Source organism: Lepus europaeus, unplaced genomic scaffold (genome assembly GCF_033115175.1).
Source record: "Lepus europaeus isolate LE1 unplaced genomic scaffold, mLepTim1.pri SCAFFOLD_29, whole genome shotgun sequence".
Taxonomy (NCBI): domain Eukaryota; kingdom Metazoa; phylum Chordata; class Mammalia; order Lagomorpha; family Leporidae; genus Lepus; species Lepus europaeus.
In genome coordinates this window covers 4,984,939-5,005,817 of record NW_026909167.1, presented here as the reverse complement: position 1 = coordinate 5,005,817, position 20,879 = coordinate 4,984,939, and the positions used below count along the sequence as shown (strand labels likewise).

Here is a 20,879-nt window from a genome sequence, read left to right as displayed (position 1 = left end):
GACTGGAAATTACCTAAATGCCCATGACTAAGAGACTGGCAAAATATCTTTTCAATGCAAAACTATGTGGTCCTAGAAAGTATGGCTGTGGTAACAACTATAGCAAATATTGCATCAAAAAGAAAAGAATGTTATATGGAACACAACATCACTATTGATTAGTTAAGCTACATAAAATCTATACAGTAAATTTTATACATAAAATCTGTAACAGTAAGTCATTTTGAATGTATTTCCCAATTTATCTTCCTTTACCAATAAAAATGCTTCTGTCTCTGAACTTGTACTCAGCACTTAGATTAAGAGCTAACAGCAAAGTTGAGACAGGGGAAAGATTAGCCATAGTAGAAGTCCTTAGCAGACAGGAAGGAAATGAAAGCCTCACCTCAGGGTTGAGGGACTGTGGGAGGAAGAGAGAGCTGTTGAGTTGGCAGAGGGTTGGATGTGTATGATGAAAACTCTGCCTCCCTGGAGGCTCTTGCTCCTTTTCTGACTGACTTGAAGACACTGTCTCTCATGGCCTGTGGTACACTGCACATGAGGTGTGCTGAGACAAACAGCCCAGTTTGGTGGGCAAGTTCTCCCTAGCTGCAGAATGGTAAGGGGGTGTTTAGGTCCCTATGTCTCTTGAGTGCTTAGTTTCCCAGGGCATCTTCCAAAGATGGGTGTGGGGAAAGATGAGGCAAAGGATCATCCAGCCCTGTCACAGGGAACTGCAGCTGAGCCAGGCTAGACCCAGCCAGGGGAGCACAGCCTCAGGTATACTGGCATCAGGCTTTAAAACAGACACCAGCAGGCTGACCAAGGGCACAAAATATGGCCATACCCATCCCACAGGCACAAGTAAGAGCCAGGTTAAGTGCCTCATGGGGCTGTATTGAGAAGTAGTGCTAAAGGATGGAGCAGTCTCTGGAAAGGCATTGAGTCAAAGTGCATAGTGAGGGAGCACTAACAAGAAAAAAGATAGCCTATCAGAGTAAATGGAGAAGCTGCAGTTTGTATATCCATATGTAGGGAATGAGTCAATCTGTGGCCCACTACCCACAAGTACCTTGAACAAAATTTCAAGAATACTTAGGTCACTTCTAGGAAGTGGAACTGGAGGTCAAAGGATATGAAAGGAGGGAAATTTTAGTACATTAGCAGAGAATTTTTTAAAAAGAGATTTGTTTATTTATTTGAAAAGCAAAGTTACAGAGAGGGAGATATATCTACCAGCCAGGGTTCACACTCCAAATAGTCATAATGGCTGCAGCTGGGCCTGTCCAAAGCCAGGAGCCAGGTGTCCCACATGCATGTAGGGGCCCAAGTACTTGGAACATCTGCTGGTTTCCCAGGTGCATTAGCAGGGGCCTTGATAGGAAGTAGAATAGCCAGTACTGGAACCAGCTCCCATACAGAATACCAGCATCACAGGTGACTGTTCTACCCACTACTTTACAATGCTGGCTCCAGCAGAGAATTTTTAAAGCATTTTAAATAATAAAACATCCCTAAAGTTGTACTCATGAAACTGTATTCCTTAAAAAATAAATTTAAAAAAAGAAAAGAAGATAAACAAACACCAGAAAATGTGGCAAGTTCCACTTCCACTTTATGCTCTATTTCTGCATAAAAAAATTAAAATAGATCAATGCTATAAACCAGTGACTTCTTATATTTGCTTGATCATTGATGAACTTCAGAGTCATTTCCAAATGAAAAGGGATTCAAATTTGTGAGTTCATTTCATTTACAGCTCACTGAATCAGTAGTGTCAGATTAACTCTTGCATTGCACATCTCAGAAAGAATTCCCAATGTAAATGGATTAGCCTTATTAAATATCCATGTCTTCATTTATTCCATAAGTATTTTTGAAATTTATTATGTAGTGGGCACTTTTATAGAAACTGATATATAGTGCTGAATAAACAAAATCCACATTCCCAGGAATTTCCATCCTAGTGGGAGAGAAAATGAACACACAGGCAAATTGGAACTACCGTAATCTCAGAGAGTGGAACATGTGATGATAAAAATCAATCAGTAAATTAGAGGTGGGACTTGAGCACCTCCTTGACTTGCATCCTGTGGTCTGCTTTAAGAAAAACCAGGAGGAAAAGAAAGCTAGGCATCAGAAGCAATGTAAAGATAGGTGGCAGGCCTATTAAAGGTTGCTCTGTACAGTGATCTGTCCTCAAAGAGACCCAGCAGGCCAGTCCACTACAGTGGCTTTCAATGTGGGAAGCCTGGGATTCAGTAGAAATCAGCTTATGAAGAGCCCTGGCAGCTCTGCCAGGCAAGAGTTGGATCACTGGAAATGGACCTGGCCTGGAGTCGAAGGATGCCCAGGTCAGAGCCACAGATCTTGCAGGCTACAAGCTGAAAAGCCCTTCACTTGGCCAAGTTTCCAAAGTGACCACCACTGCTGAGGGTACAGCCAAGCAGGGTCAGTAACATTGCAGGCAGAAGATGCCACTAGCCTTAACCTTACCACCTCTCCTGCCAGGCCAGCTAGGTAATGGAAGTCAACAGGGTGCCTTCCCCAAGGAGGTTCACACCTCCCTTAGGCTGTACCCCATGTGAAGAGATAGATAGGTCTGGGCCTCATAACTTACAAGGCCTTAAAGCTCACCAGATTATTATCAGGCCCCTTCTGTCAGTTCTTTCCTTTTTTTAAAAGATTTATTTTATTTACTTGAAAGTCAGAGTTACACAGAGAGACAAGAGGCAGAGGGAGAGAGATAGAGAGCTCCCCCATACGATGGTTCACTCCCCAGTTGGCCACAACAGCCAGACTGTCAATTTCTATTTGGTTTACACAGCACCTTTCTTAGGTCCTCTAATGATGACTCTGTCCTTTGTATCTAGCCCACTTAGGGCCTCATTCCTTTGTAATCATAGCCTCTACTCTAACATCAAGGGTTCTACTCCCCACCTATGTGTATTGATGGTCCTTTCCCCTACTTAATGTTGTATGGTTGTTCAGAATTTCTCTATGGACAAACCCCTCTACCTGAAAAAGTTGAGTGGCCTTTCTCCTGATCTTGGTTGGGATCAGCTTTAAACCACATTTATCAAACAGTCCTCACAAGGGTCCAGAGATACCCCCACCATCATTTCCTCTCCTCTATAAAATCCTCTCATTACCTGGTTAATGCCACTCTTAGGATCATTGGTTGCTATTCTTACCCTGTCTTTCATACTACAGTGTCTGTTTAAGTGTTTACAGGAGTTAATAATGGAATGAACCAAGGCATTCAGCAACCAGGTGGTCAACCAAATGCTGTTGCTGCTACAGGGATATACTTGACTCCCCACCCAGGAGATAGTGGCTTGAGACAATGCCCCTTGACAGTGAAGAGTATCTCCTTTCCCCATTCCAGCAGGAAGTAGCTCTAAAGACAGATCATCGTCCCTCTAACCCTCCTGGACTTTTGGGACTAATGTAATCCCATACAACTCCTGCTTCATAAAAAACTAAAAGTGGAGGATGTTAGTAAAATGGTGCAATCTTATCTATGGTGTGAACTACACCCTGACACCATCCTAGGCTCTAGCCCCCACTGCCATTGCTGGAAGCCAGGTAGCCACATGGCTCAACCACTGGTGTCAAGCTCCACCCCCATCCTAATGGGATTTGCTGCTCCTACTTCCCTGCCTGCCCCCTGGCAAAGTTTTAAAAGGACCTCTCTCTTTCTCTCCATGTCCTGATCTCTGTCTCTCTCTTATACTCTTCTTCTTGTTCTTTTCCTTCTTTGCCCCTTCCCACTGGTATGTTGGGATTCCTCCAATAAACTCTTTCCCTTAAAAAAATCAATCAGTAGGGGATGGCACTGTGGCACAGTGGGTTAATGTCCTGGCTGGAAGTGCCAGCATCCCATATGGGCACTGGTTCGAGATCCAGCTGCTCCACTTCCAATATAGCTCTCTGCTATGGCCTGGGATAGCAGTAGAAAATGGCCCAAGTCCTTGAGCCCCTGCACCTGCGTGGGAGACCCAGAAGAAGCTCCTGGCTCCTGGCTTTAGATCAGTGCAGTTTCCAGCTGGTGTGGCCATCTGGGGGTGAACCATTGGATGGAAGACCCCCCCCAACCTCTCCTCTCTCTGTGTAACTCTGACTTTCAAATAAATAAATAAATCTTTAAAAAATCAATCAGTAGGCTGGCACCATGGCTCACTTGGCTGATCCTCGACCTGTGGCACTGGCACCCCAGGTTCTAGTCCTGGTTGGGGTGCCAGATTCTGTCCTGGTTGCTCCTCTTCCTGTCCAGCTCTCTGCTGTGGCCCAGGAGGGCAGTGGAGGATTGCCCAGGTGTTTGGGCCCTGCACCCACATGGGAGACCAGGAGGAAGCACCTGGTTCCTGGCTTTGGATCAGCGCAGCACGCCGGCCCTTGGCAGCCATTTGGGGGGTGAACCACTGGAAGGAAGACCTTTCTCTCTGTCTCTCTCTCTCACTGTCTAACTCTGCCTGTCAAAAAAATCAATCAGTAAAGAAAAGAAAGTTAGTAGGTGCAGGGATTATATTGAATAGTATTCTTAATGGACTTCAAGGAAGTAGTTGTCCTTTAATAACATACTTTGAAGGAAAAATAACTCCAATGTTGGTCTTTGATTCTTTAAAGACTTATTTATTTAAAAGGAAAACTTACAGTGGAGATGGGGAAGAGTGAGAAAGGGAGAGAGAGAGGAAGAGGGAGAGGGAGAAATGCTTTTAGCTACTGGTTCACTCCCAAAATGACTACAGCTGCCAAGGCTGGTCCTTGCTGAAGCCAAGGAGCCAAGGACTCCATACAGGTGGCAGAGGCTCTAGCATTTGGGTCATCATCCACTGCATTCCTGGGCACATTAACAGGGAGCTGGATCAGTAGCAGAGCAGCCAGGACTCAAACTGGTATCATATGGGTTGCTGGCATTTCAGGCTGTGGCTTAACAAGTTGTGACACAATGCCAGCCCCTTTTAATAACATTTTAACAACATAAAACAGCACTATAGAAGGAATGCTACTGCAAGTCTGCCACAAAACATAAGATAGCACAAATTATGGGAGTATGAGGAAGGTAGAGCATTTATCTGAAGTTTCTTGCATTTGGAACATTATAGGGCATGAAATTAGCATGCAAATGTGTGAAAGTAGAGGTTTTATGTATTTATCTATTTTAACTTTTTATTTACTTATCTGAGAGCAGAGACACACAGAGAGGAATAAAGAGAAAGAAAGAGCTCCCATCCTTACCAGAAAAAGAGAAGTCTTCCATCCACTGGTTCACTCCCCAGATGATCACAATGGCCAGAGCTGTGCTGATCCAAAGCCAAGAGCCAGGAGCTTCTTCAGGGTCTCCCATGCAGGTTCAGGGGCCTAAGGACTTGGGCCACCTTCCACTGCTTTCCCAAGCCATAGCAGAGAGCTGCATTGGAAGTGGAGCAGCCAGGACTCAAGCCAGTGCCATAAAGGGTTGCTGGCACTGTAGGTGGCAGGTAAACTGTAGGTTTACCAACTTTGCTACAGTATTGGCCCCCAGATCTAAGAATCATAACTTATAAAACCCCTCCTAAAATTGTAGATTAGGATATCTGAAAAATGTGGATCTGAATCGTGCTTTGCTTACCTTCTAGCCATGTGAACTAATTGACTCCTCTAGCCTTTAGTTTCCCCATACATAAAACGTAGATTAGGAGTCAGCATTGTGGCAGATCAGGTTAAGTTGTCACTTGCAATGCTGGCATCTCATATCAGAGTGCTGGTTCAAGTCCAGGTGCTCTGCTTCTGATCCAACTTCCTACTAATACACCTGAGAAGGCAGTGGAAGATGGCTCAAGCACTGAGTTCCTGCTACTCACATTGGAGATCAGGGTGAAATTTCAGGAGCCTGGCTTTGACCTAGCATTTGCCGCCATATAGGGGAGTGAATCAGTGGATGAAAAATCTCTCTCTCTCTCTCTCTCTCTCTCTCTCTCTCTCTCTCTCTTTGTAACTCTGCCTTTCGATAAATAATAAACCTTTTAGAAACTTGGATCAGGGCTGGTGCCATGGCTCACTTGGTTAATCCTCTGCTGTGGCACCAGCATCCCATATGGGCACCAGGTTCTAGTCCCAGTTGCTCCTCTTCCAGTCCAGCTCTCTGCTGTGGCCCGAGAAGGCAGTGGAAGATGGCCCAAGTGCTTGGGCCCCTGCACCCACATGGGAGACCAGAGGGGGGCACTTGGCTCCTGGCTTCAGATCAGCATAGCTCTGGCTGTAGTGGCCATTTGGGGGATGAACCAACAGAAAGAAGACCTTTCTTTCTGTCTCTCTCTCACACTGTCTAACTCTATCTGTCAAATAAGAGAAAAGAAACTTGGATCACTTAGAAATGTGGATGAATAGATTTGTGTGGGTGACACTGCCAGATTCCAGAGACATAAAAATGAATAATATAAAAGCCTTCACCCTCACAAAATGCACACTCTAGTGGGTGAGAGCCATCTACACCATCCTTCTAATACTGCACAGTAATCCCTCTAGACAGAAGTGGTTGCTGTCATCACACCTGTGGCAGAGATTGCAGGCACTCTTTTATGTCCACTTCTCTTTTCCTTCTGGCTTTGTACTTGCATCAGACCTTAGGCCTCTGAAATCAGGGCCATGTAGCAGTGCTAGTAGAAGTTTGAGAGTAGGGGGATTGGGGCAGTTTGAAACCAATACATCTCATGGCCAGAATGTCACCATTTATATTCTCTTCTACTGCCACAATAGCCAAGGAAGTCAAATGCTGTGGATAGTACAATTACAGGATGGAAGTCAGCAGAGCTTTTAGAGGAGCTGCCCAAGAGAATAACCTAGACCTGCAGCCAAATTTGACTGTCTAAGTGACAAACTTCTGTTAATTTACCAAGAGTTATTGGTTGTAAATGACTACAGCATGCTCTTGCTTCACTAATTCACAAACGCCCTGCAAAAGACATTCTGAAAAAGCCAAAGAGCAGTGAGTACTCACTGGTGAGTGGAATGACAGCCAGGAGAAGAGGTGAAGAAGGACCATGAGAACAGAAGGAGGCAGTACAAGGGCCCCTGAGGATTGACAGGGCCTGGAAATTGGGGAAACTGTAGGTTGTTCAGGTGAGCTAGGATGCAAAGAGAAAGGGTGAGGACATAGGAAGACAGAAGAGGGAAGTCAGAGCAAATTGGAGGGCCTGTGGGCCAGGTTAGTAGCTGTATTACTAATCAGTTAGTACTTTATCATGGAGAACATGGGAACCATGGGGTTGGGGAGGAGGAGAATTTGAGCAAAGGCTGACATGCTCCTCTGTGTTTAGAGAATGGGTTGAGGCTGGACTAGAAATAAGCAAACAAGATCAAAGTATACCACTTATGGAAAGTACCTCCTATAGTATCTGGCAGACAGAAATATGTGGCTTCCCTTTTCCCTTCTTCTGCTCATTTATTAAGGTAATTGGAAAAACTTGTCCTCTCTGTAACTCAGAAATCCTAGTGATGGAAAGAAATGCTTCTTCAAAAATAAATGCTTTATTATAAAAAGATATACACAAAATGTTCATTGAAAATGGAATTGAAAAATTAAATTTAAATTTTAAAAGTTTACTTCTTCACATTTCAATGAAGATCAAGACACTTTTGTGAATCACGATACTTTGCCATTTAATTCATCCCTAAGAACTGAGGTTTCTGGGAATTTAAACATGGTATTGCTGGATTTTTACATTAGTAACTAAAGAAAACTGCATGTCTTCAAAAAAAAGTTTTAAGATTATAAAACATAAAGAAGTCATAGGGAGCCCAAACAGAATTATGGTATAGATGCCTAGCTATATCCCACGGAAATTCTCACAAAATTACCCCTTTTTGATGAGCTAAATGACCAATGCATTGTTGTAGTGCAGAAATACTCCTTGGTGAAGCTTTTTCAGGGGTTTTTCTGCTGGAGCTTTCAGATGTGATCATTCTCTGTTTCTGCTTTGACTGGACCACTTCCATCTCTTGGTAGCCATTGTCTTGATGTGCTTTGACTTAGGAATCATACTGGTAAATTCATGTTTCATCTCTCATTGTTGCAGGATGATGAAAGCCATCTCAGTTCTTATCTCACATTAAAGAATTTCCATGCAGACAGGGACAGTGAGCAAAGCAAAATTTATTGAAAGTGAGAAACCCCTTGTTGCAGCAGTGAGGAGTGGGGTTCCAAGAGAGCATCTCCCAGTTAAGCCTGTGAGGGCTAGCCATTTTATACATATAGTTGCTCTCTCTGGTTCCTTTCTGAAAACCATTCCTAGATTTAACAAATCAGGGAGGAGTAGACTAACAGCCAATCACAAAGCAGGGATAAAAAGCAATCGGAAGGGTAGACTAGCAACCAGAGGGGGAGGGTAACAATTAGAAGACTAGAATAACCAACCAATCAGGAGCAAGGCTTACAATACTGTATAGTCTTCTCTTGGCATAAAACTAAGTGTGGTTAAGACAGCTTCCAGGGAGAAGCACGCACTTTGTCCACTCTTCAAGGGCTTTTGTCTCTTTCTCATTCTGATAGGGATATGACCTAATGAGTTACCTAGTGTAACTCCTCATATTATTGCAGTGTTTGCAAGAAGTGCTTTTAGTTAAAAATCTTTCTATTGAAAACTGAATATTTCTATAGCTGTTCTGGGAACAACAGTTTTTGCACACCCACTGAGCTAAAATGTTAGTCTTTAGTTTTTCTAGTCAGAATTACGTAAGCTGAACAGTGGAGATGTCTGTACTGTTGGCTATTGTTTCTGTTGCTATTCATCAGTCCTCTTCAATTAGGGTATGAACAAGCCTAATGTTACCCTTGCAGATTGATGTGGATGGTCTGCCACTGTGGACATTATCTTTAACATCACCTCATCCCTTCTTAAATAAATTTACCACTCATAAATTGCTGATTTCCTTGAGGCCTTGTCCACATAAAATTGCCACAAGGCATCCATGGGGTTACAATTTTCCCATCCATGCTGCACCATCAAGATAGTGTTCATTCTTCTTTTCCTGCAGAATTCATATTGCTCTGATAAGGGCTTTTTCAAATTGATGCCTTTACCTTCTTAGTGCCCCAAACTAGATCTTGGGCAAACAGATTGTTACAAATTACTATGAGTTTATTTTGATGCAGATTTTTTAAATCCACACATACTTTTTTTATAGTGAGCATTTCAATGAACTTCCTGAGGAGCAGCCCATATTATAAGTTATTTACAAAATGGAAGGCTATGTTAACTGACTGAGGAGCTGTCCGTATTATAGCATTAAGTGAGAAACACAAGTTGCAGAGTAATATACATTGCATAGTTCCATTACTGAAGACATAAATAAATAAGCAAACATATAGTTCAACCTGTTATAGTTCTATTACTGAAGACATAAAATAAATAAGAAAATAGATAATTCAGGGCGGAGCCAAGATGGCGGAAGAGTGAGGGCGTTCACCAACAGTCCGGGAAAAGATAGTTTAACAAAAGTGGAGTTACTGTACCATCAGGAAGAGACTCAGAAAAGAAAACTGCAGAGGAAACTCTTCTGGATCTAGTAGATGTGACACAGAAGACCTACGGGGAGAGCAAGGTGTCCCACTGCCGTGCCGAGCCATGCTGCAGGAGCGAAGCCACGAGATCGGAGCTGTGAGATCGGAGCCACAAGAGCGGGGAACCCAGCGAGCCCAGCCACAGAAGCCCAGCCGCAGAATTTGAGCCCCAGCGCTGGAAGGAAAGGTAACCCGAGACATTGGACGGGAAGGTTAGAGCGTGGTCTGAGACCCCACGTGGGGAAAATGCACCAGGCTGACTGGAGGAGAGAAAAAAAAGCGAATAAATAAGGGAAACCGGCAGGGTCACTAGCCTCTCTCGCCACTCACCTTACAAAGATGAGCAAGACAAAGAGCAGGCACCATTTTACATATGTAAAACAAACTCCATAACCTAGGCAACCCGGTGAGCTGTGTGGAATTTCTTCCCAACTGAGTCTAAAAAGAGAGAGAGAGAGAGCAAGAGAGCAAGCCAGAGAACAATCTGTGTGAGTCACCTTGGGCACACCCTTAACCCTGAAGGACTGAACAGACCTCTTTGGCCACACCTCCAAGATGCCAAACAAACATAAAAACCAAGGTAACAAGAGCAAGGAAGACACTATGATGCCCCCAAATGAAAAAGATACCCCAATTCAAGATTATAAAGATGATGAGATAGAAGAAATGCAAGAAGCAGATCTCAAAAAATTGGTAAGATCATTAAGAAGCTCTCAAAAACAAATTCTTGAATTACAGAAATCCTTAATGGACAAGATAGAAAATCTCTCTCGTGAAAATGAAATATTAAGGAGGAATCAAAATGAAATGAAACAACTAGTAGAACAAGAAACTGTGATAGTGACGAGAAACCATAATGAAATGAAGAATTCAATAGTTCAAATGACAAACACATTAGAGAGCCTTAAAAACAGAATGGGTGAAGCAGAAGAGAGAATATCAGACTTAGAAGACAGAGAACAGGAGAGGAAACAGGAAAATCAAAGAAAAGAAGAGGAAATTAGAAATCTAAAAAATATTGTCGGGAATCTACAGGATACTATTTAAAAACCCAACATTCGGGTCCTAGGAGTTCCTGAAGGCATGGAGAGGGAGAAAGGATTAGAAGGCCTTTTTAGTGAGATACTAGCAGAAAATTTCCCAGGTTTGGAGAAGGACAGAGGCATCTTAGTACAGGAAGCTTATAGAACCCCTAATAAACATGACCAAAAGAGATCCTCACCACGACACATTGTAATTAAACTCACCACAGTGAAACATAAAGAAAAGATCTTAAAATGTGCAAGAGAGAAACATCAGACCACCCTCAGAGGATCCCCAATTAGACTCACAGCTGACTTCTCATCAGAAACCCTACAAGCGAGGAGGGAATGGCAAGATATAGCCCAGGTACTAAGAGAGAAAAACTGCCAGCACAGAATATTATATCCTGCAAAGCTCTCATTTGTGAATGAAGGTGAAAGAAAGACTTTTCACAGCAAACAGAAATTGAAAGAATTCATCGCCACTTGTCCAGCCCTGCAAAAGATGCTTAAAGATGTGATACACGCAGAAACACAGAAACACGGTCACCAATATGAAAGAAGGTAAAGGAAGGAAACCTCGCAGCAAAAGATCAGAGGAAACCCAAAAATGATAGGGCAAAGTTACTACTTATTGATAGTCACATTAAACGTTAAAGGCCTCAACAATCCAGTTAAAAGACACCGAGTGGCTCATTGGGTTAAGGAACAAAACCTATCTATTCACTGCTTACAAGAAAAACATCTTTCTAACAAAGATGCACACAGACTGAAAGTGAAAGGTTGGAAAAAGATATACCATGCCAACAGAAATGAAAAAAGAGCGGGCGTAGCCTCTTAATATCAGATAACATAAATTTTACCACAAAAACTATTAGGAGAGACAAAGAGGGGCACTATATAATGATTAAGGGATCCATTCCACAGGAAGATATAATGATTATCAATGTATATGCACCTAATTACAGGGCACCGGTTTATTTAAAAGACTTGTTAAGGGACTTAAAGGGAGACTTAGACCCCAATACAATAGTACTGGGGGACTTCAATACTCCACTCTCAGAGATAGACAGATCAGCAGGACAGAAGATCAACAAGGAGACAGTAGATTTAAATGACACTATAGCCCAAATGGACCTAACAGAGAACTACAGAACTTTTCATCCTACACAGAAAGCATTTGCATTCTTCTCAGCAGTACATGGAACCTTCTCTAGGATTGACCACATACTAGGCCATAAAGTAAGTCTCAGCAAATTCAAAAGATTTAGAATCATACCATGCAGCTTCTCAGACCATAAAGGAATGAAGTTGGAAATTAGCAACTCGGGAATCCCTAGAGCACGTGCAAACACATGGAGATTGAACAACATGCTCCTGAATGAACAATGGGTCATAGAAGAAATTAAAAGAGAAATCAAAAATTTTCTGGAAGTAAATGAGGATAACAGCACATCATTCCAAAACCTATGGGATACAGCAAAATCAGTGTTAAGAGGAAAGTTTATATCAATAGGTGCCTACATCAAGAAATTGGAAAGGCACCAAATAGATGAGCTTTCAGTTCATCTCAAGGATCTAGAAAATCTGCAGCAAACCAAACCCAAAGCTAGTAGGAGAAGAGAAATAATTAAAATCAGAGAAGAAATCAACAGGATTGAATCCAAAAAAAACATTACAAAAAATCAGCCAAATGAGGGGCTGGTTTTTTGAAAAAATAAACAAAATTGACACCCTATTGGCCCAACTAACTAAAAAAAGAAGAGAAAATACTCAAATCAATAGGATCAGAGATGAAAATGGAAACGTAACAACAGACACCACAGAAATAAAATGAATCATCAGAAATTACTACAAGGACTTATATGCAAGTAAACAGGGAAACCTATCAGAAATGGATAGATTCCTGGACACATATAACCTACCTAAATTGAGCCAGGAAGACATAGAAAACCTAAACAGACCCATAACTGACACAGAAATTGAAACAGTAATAAAAACCCTCCCAACAAAGAAAAGCCCAGGACCAGATGGATTCACTGCTGAATTCTACCAGACATTTAAAGAAGAATTAACTCCAATTCTCCTCAAACTATTCAGAGCAATCAAAAAAGAGGAAATCCTCCCAAATTCTTTCTATGAAGCCAGCATTACCTTAATTCCTAAGCCAGAAAAAGATGCAGCATTGAAAGAGAATTACAGACCAATATCCCTGATGAACATAGATGCAAAAATCCTCAATAAAATTCTGGCCAATAGAATGCAACATCACATTAGAAAAATCATCCACCCAGACCAAGTGGGATTTATCCCTGGTATGCAGGGATGGTTCAACGTTCACAAAACAATCAACGTGATACACCACTTCAACAGACTGCAGAAGAAAAACCATATGATTCTCTCAATAGACACAGAGAAAGCATTTGATAAAATACAACACCCTTTCATGATGAAAACCCTAAACTAACTGGGTATAGAAGGAACATTCCTCAATACAATCAAAGCAATTCATGAAAAACCCACGGCCAGTATCCTATTGAATGGGGAAAAGTTGGAAGCATTTCCACTGAGATCTGGTACCAGACAGGGATGCCCTCTCTCACCACTGCTATTCAATATAGTTCTGGAAGTCTTAGCCAGAGCTATCAGGCAAGAAAAAGAAATTAAAGGGATACAAATTGGGAAGGAAGAACTCAAACTATCCCTCTTTGCAGATGATGATTCTTTATTTAGGGGACCCAAAGAACTCTATTAAGAGACTATTGGAAATCATAGAAGAGTTTGGCAAAGTAGCAGGATATAAAATCAATGCACAAAAATCAACAGCCTTTGTATACACAGACAATGCCACGGATGAGGAAGAACTTCTAAGTTCAATCCCATTCTCAATAGCTACAAAAAACAATCAAATACCTTGGAGTAAACTTAACCAAGGACATTAAAGATCTCTACGATGAAAATTACAAAACCTTAAAGAAAGAAATAGAAGAGGATACCAAAAAATGGAGAAATCTTCCATGCTCATGGATTGGAAGAATCAACATCATCAAAATGTCTATTTTCCCAAAAGCAATTTACAGATTTAATAAAATACCAATCAAAATACCAAAGACATTCTTCTCAGATTTGGAAAAAATGATGCTAAAATTCATATGGAGACACAGGAGACCTCGAATAGCTAAAGCAATCTTGTACAACAAAAACAAAGCCGGAGGCATCACAATACCAGATTTCAGGACATACTACAGGGCAGTAGTTATCAAAACAGCATGGCACTAGTACAAAAACAGATGGATAGACCAATGGAACAGAATAGAAACACCAGAAATCAACCCAAACATCTACAGCCAACTCATATTTGATCAAGGATCCAAAACCAATCCCTGGAGTAAAGACAGTCTATTCAATAAATGGTGCTGGGAAAACTGGATTTCCACGTGCAGAATCATGAAGCAAGATCCCTACCTTTCACCTTACACAAAAATTCACTCAACATGGATTAATTCTTAAATCTATGACCCGAAACCATCAAATTATTAGAGAGCATTGGAGAAATCCTGCAAGATATAGGTACAGGCAAAGACTTCTTGGAAAAGACCCCAGGAGCACAGGCAGTCAAAACCAAAATTAACTATTGGGATTGCATCAAACTGAGAAGTTTCTGTACTGCAAAAGAAACAGGAAAGTGAATAGGAAACCGACAGAACGGGAAAAAATATTTGCAAACTACGCAACAGATAAAGGGTTGATAACCAGAATCTACAAAGAAATCAAGAAAATCCACAACATCAAAACAAACAACCCACTTAAGAGATGGGCCAAAGACCTCAACAGACATCTTTCCAAAGAGGAAATCCAAATGGCCAACAGACACATTAAAAAATGTTCAAGATCACTAGCAATCAGAGAAATGCAAATCAAAACCACTATGAGGCTTCACCTCACCCCGGTGAGAATGGCTCACATTCAGAAATCTACCAACAATAGATGCTGGAGAGGATGTGGGGAAAAGGGGACACTAACCCACTGTTGGTGGGAATGCAAACTGGTTAAGCCACTATGGAAGTCAGTCTGGAGATTCCTCAGAAACCTGAATATAACCCTACCATTCAACCCAGCCATCCCACTCCTTGGAATTTACCCAAAGGAAATTAAATTGGCAAACAAAAAAGCCATCTGCACATTAATGTTTATTTCACCTCAATTCACAATAGCTAAGACCTGGAACCAACCCAAATGCCCATCAACAGTAGACTGGATAAAGAAATTATGGGACATGTACTCTATAGAATACTATACAGCAGTAAGAAACAATGAAACCTGGTCATTTGCAACAAGATGGAGGAATCTGGAAAACATCATGCTGAGTGAATTAAGCCTGTCCCAAAAAGACAAATATCATTTGTTTTCCCTGATCGGTGACAACTAACTGAGCACCAAAGGGGAAACCCGTGGAAGTGAAATGGACACTATGAGAAACAGTGACTTGATCAGCTCTTGTGCTGACTGTTGATGTACAAGGTAATACTTTATCCATTTTAGTAATTTTTTTTGTTCTAGTACTAGTGGTTGAACTCTGTAATTAACACACAGTTATTCTTAGGTGTTTAAATTTTAACTGAAAAGTGATCCCGGTTAAATATAAGAATGAGAAAAAGAGAGGGAGGAGATGTACAATTGGGGACATGCTCAATCGGACTGGCCCCAAATGATGGAGTTAGAAATGTGCCAGGGGATTCCAATACATCAAGGTGGCATGTGCCAATGCCATCTCACTAGTCCAGGTGATTAATTTCAGTTCACAATTGATCACACTGATAGATCTAAGAGTCAAAGGGATCACACAAACAAGACTAATGTCTGCTAATACTAACTGATAAAACCAAAAAGGGAGAGAAGGATTCAACATGGGAAGGGGGAGACACAGCAGACTCATAGAATGGCAGATGTCCTAAATAGCACTCTGGCCTCAGAATCAGCCCTTAAGGTATTCGGATCTGGCTGAAGAGCCTATGAGAGTATTTTAAGCATGGAAAGCCAAGACACTCTGGGAAAAAAAAAGAAGAAGAAGACCTAAATGAGGATCTCAGCGAGTGTGATCCCAGTGGAAAGAACGGGGCCATAAGGTAGGAGGTACCTTTCTCTGAAGGGAGGAGAGAACTTCCACTTTGACTATGACCCTGTCGGAATAAGATCGAAGTTGGCAAACCCTAAAGGCTTCCATAGCCTCGGCAACTCATGACTAGAGCCTAGGAAGATTACTGACGCCATAAACAAGAGTGTTGAATTGTTAAATCAACATCAAGAGTCACTGTGTACCTACGTCCCATGTGGGATCTGTCCTTAATGGGTTGTCCAATGTGAATTAATGATATAGCTAGTACTGAAACAGTATTTTTACATTTTGTGTTTCTGTGTGGGTGCAAGCTGATGAAATCTTTACTTAGTATATACTGAATCGATCTCCTGTATATAAAGATAATTGAAAACGAAAAAAAAAAGCCCTTGGTGTTAAATTGAAATTACATAGAAAATTAATCAATTTTTTAAAAAAAATATCATGCAGGATCTCTGTCATTAATGTGCTGTATACTGTTATTTAATGCTATAACTAGTACTCCAACAGTATTTTTTCACTTTGTGTTGCTATGTGAGGGCAAACTGTTGAAATCTTCATATATACTAAACTGATTTTCTGTATATAAAGAGAATTGAAAATGAATCTTGATGTGAATGGAAGGGGAGAGAGAGCAGGAAAGGGGAGGGTTGTGGGTGGGAGGGAAGTTATGGGTGGGTGGAAGCCATTGTAATCCATAAGTTGTACTTTGGAAATTTATATTCATTAAATAAAATTTAAAAATAGCATTTAAAACACTGTACATTTCTGAATAAACATGATATAAAATAAAAAAAAAAAGAAAATAGACAATTCAACACTATTCATGTATGAAACCTATTGGTACCCAGTTTTTGAGCTTGTAGCAGCATAAGAAATGCACTGTGGGCTAATAGCAGTCACCTCTAGGGGTTTGTAGTATTGTCATAGTTCCAATAAGCATATGTTACTTTTATATATTTTAATTAATGGAAACCTTAAAAGAAAATTATCATTCTAAAGAACTGAAAATGGCAATGCATGTCCTATAGAGATTGTTGTCAATTTCAATCTTAAAACGCAATCTGTTGGTGTAAAGATTTCTCTTTTCAGTCCAAGTTTCCTTTACTTGCTTGAATTGAACTGCTTTAAATTTAATGTGCTACCTTGAGTTCTCTGTGATTATTAATTCCAACGGATTAAAGCAAGACTCTAAGGGAATTTACATAGGTTCAGGCTTTCAGTGATGATTAGTCTCTGAGTAGAATCCCTGCTCACTCTTAGAAAATATTCTCATCATGAATATAAATTACAGTACTTTGAACTTGTGAGATAAAGGTAATCGCCTTCCAAAGGATTTGTTGACCTTAAAAGAAAAATGACATGCAAATAAAGCTGAATCAATGAAAATTCAGGTCAGGTACCAGGGTCTGTAGTAGGTGCTGGTGAATTAAACCTGAGTCACTGAAGAAAGGCACCAACCTTAGGTATAGAGTACCTGAATTTAAGTGTCCCATGCTTTCAATTTCCAACCTTTCCTACCAAGCATTATGAGAAACAGCAGTCTGATCTTTCCAGTATATGATATAAGCATGCTAAATTCCATCCAAGTGGAAATGTCCACTAGATTGTTTCTAATTCAGAGGCTACAGACATAAATTTATAAGTCATCTTAGAAAGAGAGCAAAAAAAGTCACACATGGGGAGATGGCCCACAGAAGACACATTGAGAGGAGTATCTGATTCAGTATTTTGATTAATATCTCAAAGTCGCTGAGTTCAAATCTTTTTTAAAAAGTTTATTTGAAAGACACAGTGGCAGAATGAGAGGGAGATATTTGTCTCACCCACTGGTTCACTCACCAAATGGCTGTAACAGCTGGGACTTGGCCAGGCCAAAACCAGGAGCCAGTATGTATGTTTATATCAGGGTAGGGCAAAAGTAATTCATTGTGTCACATGAATCATAGTCTGTGTTTGCCAATATTTTAAAACCTATTTTTTCCTACTCAAAAAATCCTTAACATGTCTGTGTAGGCTAAATAAGCCCCTTTCACTTTTTTAAGATTTATTTTTGTTTATCTGAAAGAGTACAGAGTGAGAGGAAAAGACACAGAGGAGAAGTCTTCCATATGCTGATTCACACCCCAAATGGCTATAATGACCAGAACTAGGCCCAGCAGAAGTCAGGAGACATGAGTGTCATTTGCATGGGTGGTGGGGCCCAAGTACTTTGACAACCTTCTGCTTCTATTCCAAGTGCATTAGCAGGGAGCTGGATCAGAAATAGAGCAGACTCAGGGCCAATATTGTGGCATAGTGGGTAAAGTCACCCACTGTTATTGGCAGCACCCCACATGGACATTACCTCTTGTTCTGGATGCTTCACTTGGATGAAGCTCCTGGCTTTGGTTTTGGCATGGCCCAGCACTGGCCTTTGAAGAAATCTGGAGAGTGAACCAGTGGATGAAAGATCTCTCTCTCTCTCCCTCCCTCCCACCCTCCATATCCCTCTATCTATCTCTTGCTTTTTCTCTCCCTCTCTCTCTCCCTCTCCCTCTCCTTCGCTCTCACTCTGTCTCCCCATTTCTCCCTCTCTGTAACTTTGAGTTTCAAATAAATAAATAATTCTCTTTTTTTGAAGAAGGTATATCCACCTGATTATCATTTTTTTTACAGGCAGAGTTAGACAGTGAGAGAAAGAGAGACAGAGAGAAAGGTCTTCCTTCCATTGGTTCACCCTGCAAATAGCCACTACGGCCGGTGTGCTGCACTGATCCGAAGCCAGGAGCCAGATGCTTCCTCCTGGTCTCCCATGTGGGTGCAGGACCCAAGCACTTGGGCCATCCTCTACTGCCTTCCCGGGCAAAAGCAGAGAGCTGGACTGGAAGAAGAGCAACTGGGACAGAATCTGGCATCCCATCTGAGACTAGAACCCAGGGTGCCAGCACCACAGGTGGAGGATTAGCCTAGTGAGCCATGGCACTGGCTCAAATAAATGAATAAATCTTAAAAAAAAGTTGTGTGTGTCAGACTTGGCTGCAAGTGGTTTGCTGAGCCTATTAGTACCCTGAGCAAGATTCACGCCACTACCTGTGCCCTGCAAACACATCTCTGTCAGGAACGTAGTGGACAACACCAGGTCTGAAGACTTATGGTGAAAATTTTGTTGTTATGATCCTAAAGTTCATGTGTATGTTCCACTTGATTTCTACATTCTCCATCCAAGAGGATTTGCTTACATTCAATTTGAGGATGCTCATGATTCCAAAAATGCTTTACATAACTTGGACAGAAAATAGATTTGTGGGCATCAAAAATACAATTTGCACAGGGCAATCAGAAGACCCCAAATCAGAAGAAAGCCAAGGAAGGGAGGAATGTACAGAGTTCTTCATGTCATGATGATTTGACAAATATAGATGTTCTAGAATCTAGTGTTATGAAGGGAGAGCAAGAAGTCAGTCTTTTAATTACAAGTCTAAGTCTTATAGCCCTAGAAAGAGCAGACTAATTAGAAGACTTCACGGTAGCAGAAGCCATTCCAACATTGTTAGATTCAAACACCAAAGATCGTGATTTCCCAGCCCAATAAATAATTGGAGACTAAATCACATTCTAGGTCTGCATCTCACAAAAATATTAGAGGCACCTCTAAAACAGGTTCCAAAACACATTATAAGTCTGGCTCAAGTAATGAAAAGGAATCAGGGAGAAAAGGACTACCTAAATCCAAAGCTCAGTTAAGATCACAGTCTAGGTCTAGGTCAAAATTTAGATCAAGATCTTAGACTAGTCCTAAGTCCAGTGGCCACTGATAACATAAACCATGATAATCTTTAGGCATATATCATTAATTTATCATAGTTTGGTTTACTTAAATTATCAGAAGTACAATGTTGTAATGATGCTTTAGAAATACTTGTTAGCTTTCCATGTATCAGGTTATAATTAAAATGACATGTTAATAAGAAGCCACTCTGAGGAGTCCAATTTACTTAATGTCATGGACAGGTACAAATTTGTGGGGTCTGCAATTTTCTCAAAGATTCTCATTATGCTTGAAGTATTCATTGAAAAGATGTTGATTGACTTGAATTTGCAACATTGTCTTACTAAAAATGAAATTTCATATCCATATTTGGTAGAACTGGAAACCTAGAGCTTTAGCTTGCTAATAAGATATATTAATACAAAATGAAGTAGCCACAGTATAACACTGACTGCTCAAACACAGTAGGTTCATGGTGAACTTTTATGTCTTGTTAAGATGTCTAGTCCCATGTTAATATTTTATTTATGGGGCTGGCACTGTGGTGTAATGGGTTAAGCTACTGCCTGTAGTGCTGGCATCCCATTATGAGTGTCAGTTCCAGACCTGGCTGCTCCACTTCCAAGCCAGCTCTCTGCTATGGCCTGGGAAAGCAGTAGAAGATAGCCCAAGTCCTTGGGCCCCTGCACCTGCTTGGGAGACCCAGAAGAAGCTCCTGGCTTCAGATGGGTGCAGCTCCAGCCACAGCAGCCAATTGGGTAGTGAACCATTGGATGGAAGACCTCTCTCTCTCTGCCTCTCCTTCTCTCTGTGTGTAACTCTGACTTTCAAATAAATAAATAAATAAATAAATCTTTAAAAAAGTTTATTTATGACACAGTTTAGAATAGTTCTTTTGTTAACCCCAGTACTTGGGGGAATGCCCCCCAACCCTGGCTGGATTAAACAGCATTTTCAGGGTGATTGAGATTTTAGCTGAAACACAGAGCCTTCACTGCTTTTATTCTGGCTTCTGTACAGATTTGGAATATACAAAAATCTCACCTTAGAAGTTGAGCAGATCATTGATGGCAGAAATAATTTGAAGTGGGAAAGAATGTTCTCACATAATTACTCTGAAGTTTAATGAGCATTGCTGACTAATTGTCTTAGTGCCATTAGAAGTAAGTTGTTTCAAAGTAAGTTTTGTTTGTGTGAGTGTGCATTGTGTAAACTAAATTGTGATGCTTATAGCACTTAGAGTGTGTATTTGTATCAAAATGTGCCTACCTATTTATGAGGGAGGCTTGCTTTTCACACTTCAGTTTTATTTAATGTGTGGCAAGCTGAGAGACAACACTCCCATTTTAGGTGAGGTTGTGTTGTGAAGTTTAAAATATTTCAGGAAAAGGATCAGTTCTAAGCAAGAGTCATCTCTCAGCTTTAGTTATCAATGTAGCTGGCTAAAAATGAGGAAATAAAATCCTT

At 41.0% G+C, this 20,879-nt stretch overlaps 1 pseudogene; it reads left to right on the top strand.

The window, feature by feature from the left end:
• Nucleotides 1-17: 17 nt before the first annotated feature.
• Nucleotides 18-19,458, top strand: LOC133754771 (serine/arginine-rich splicing factor 10-like; annotated as a pseudogene).
• Nucleotides 19,459-20,879: the final 1,421 nt, after the last annotated feature.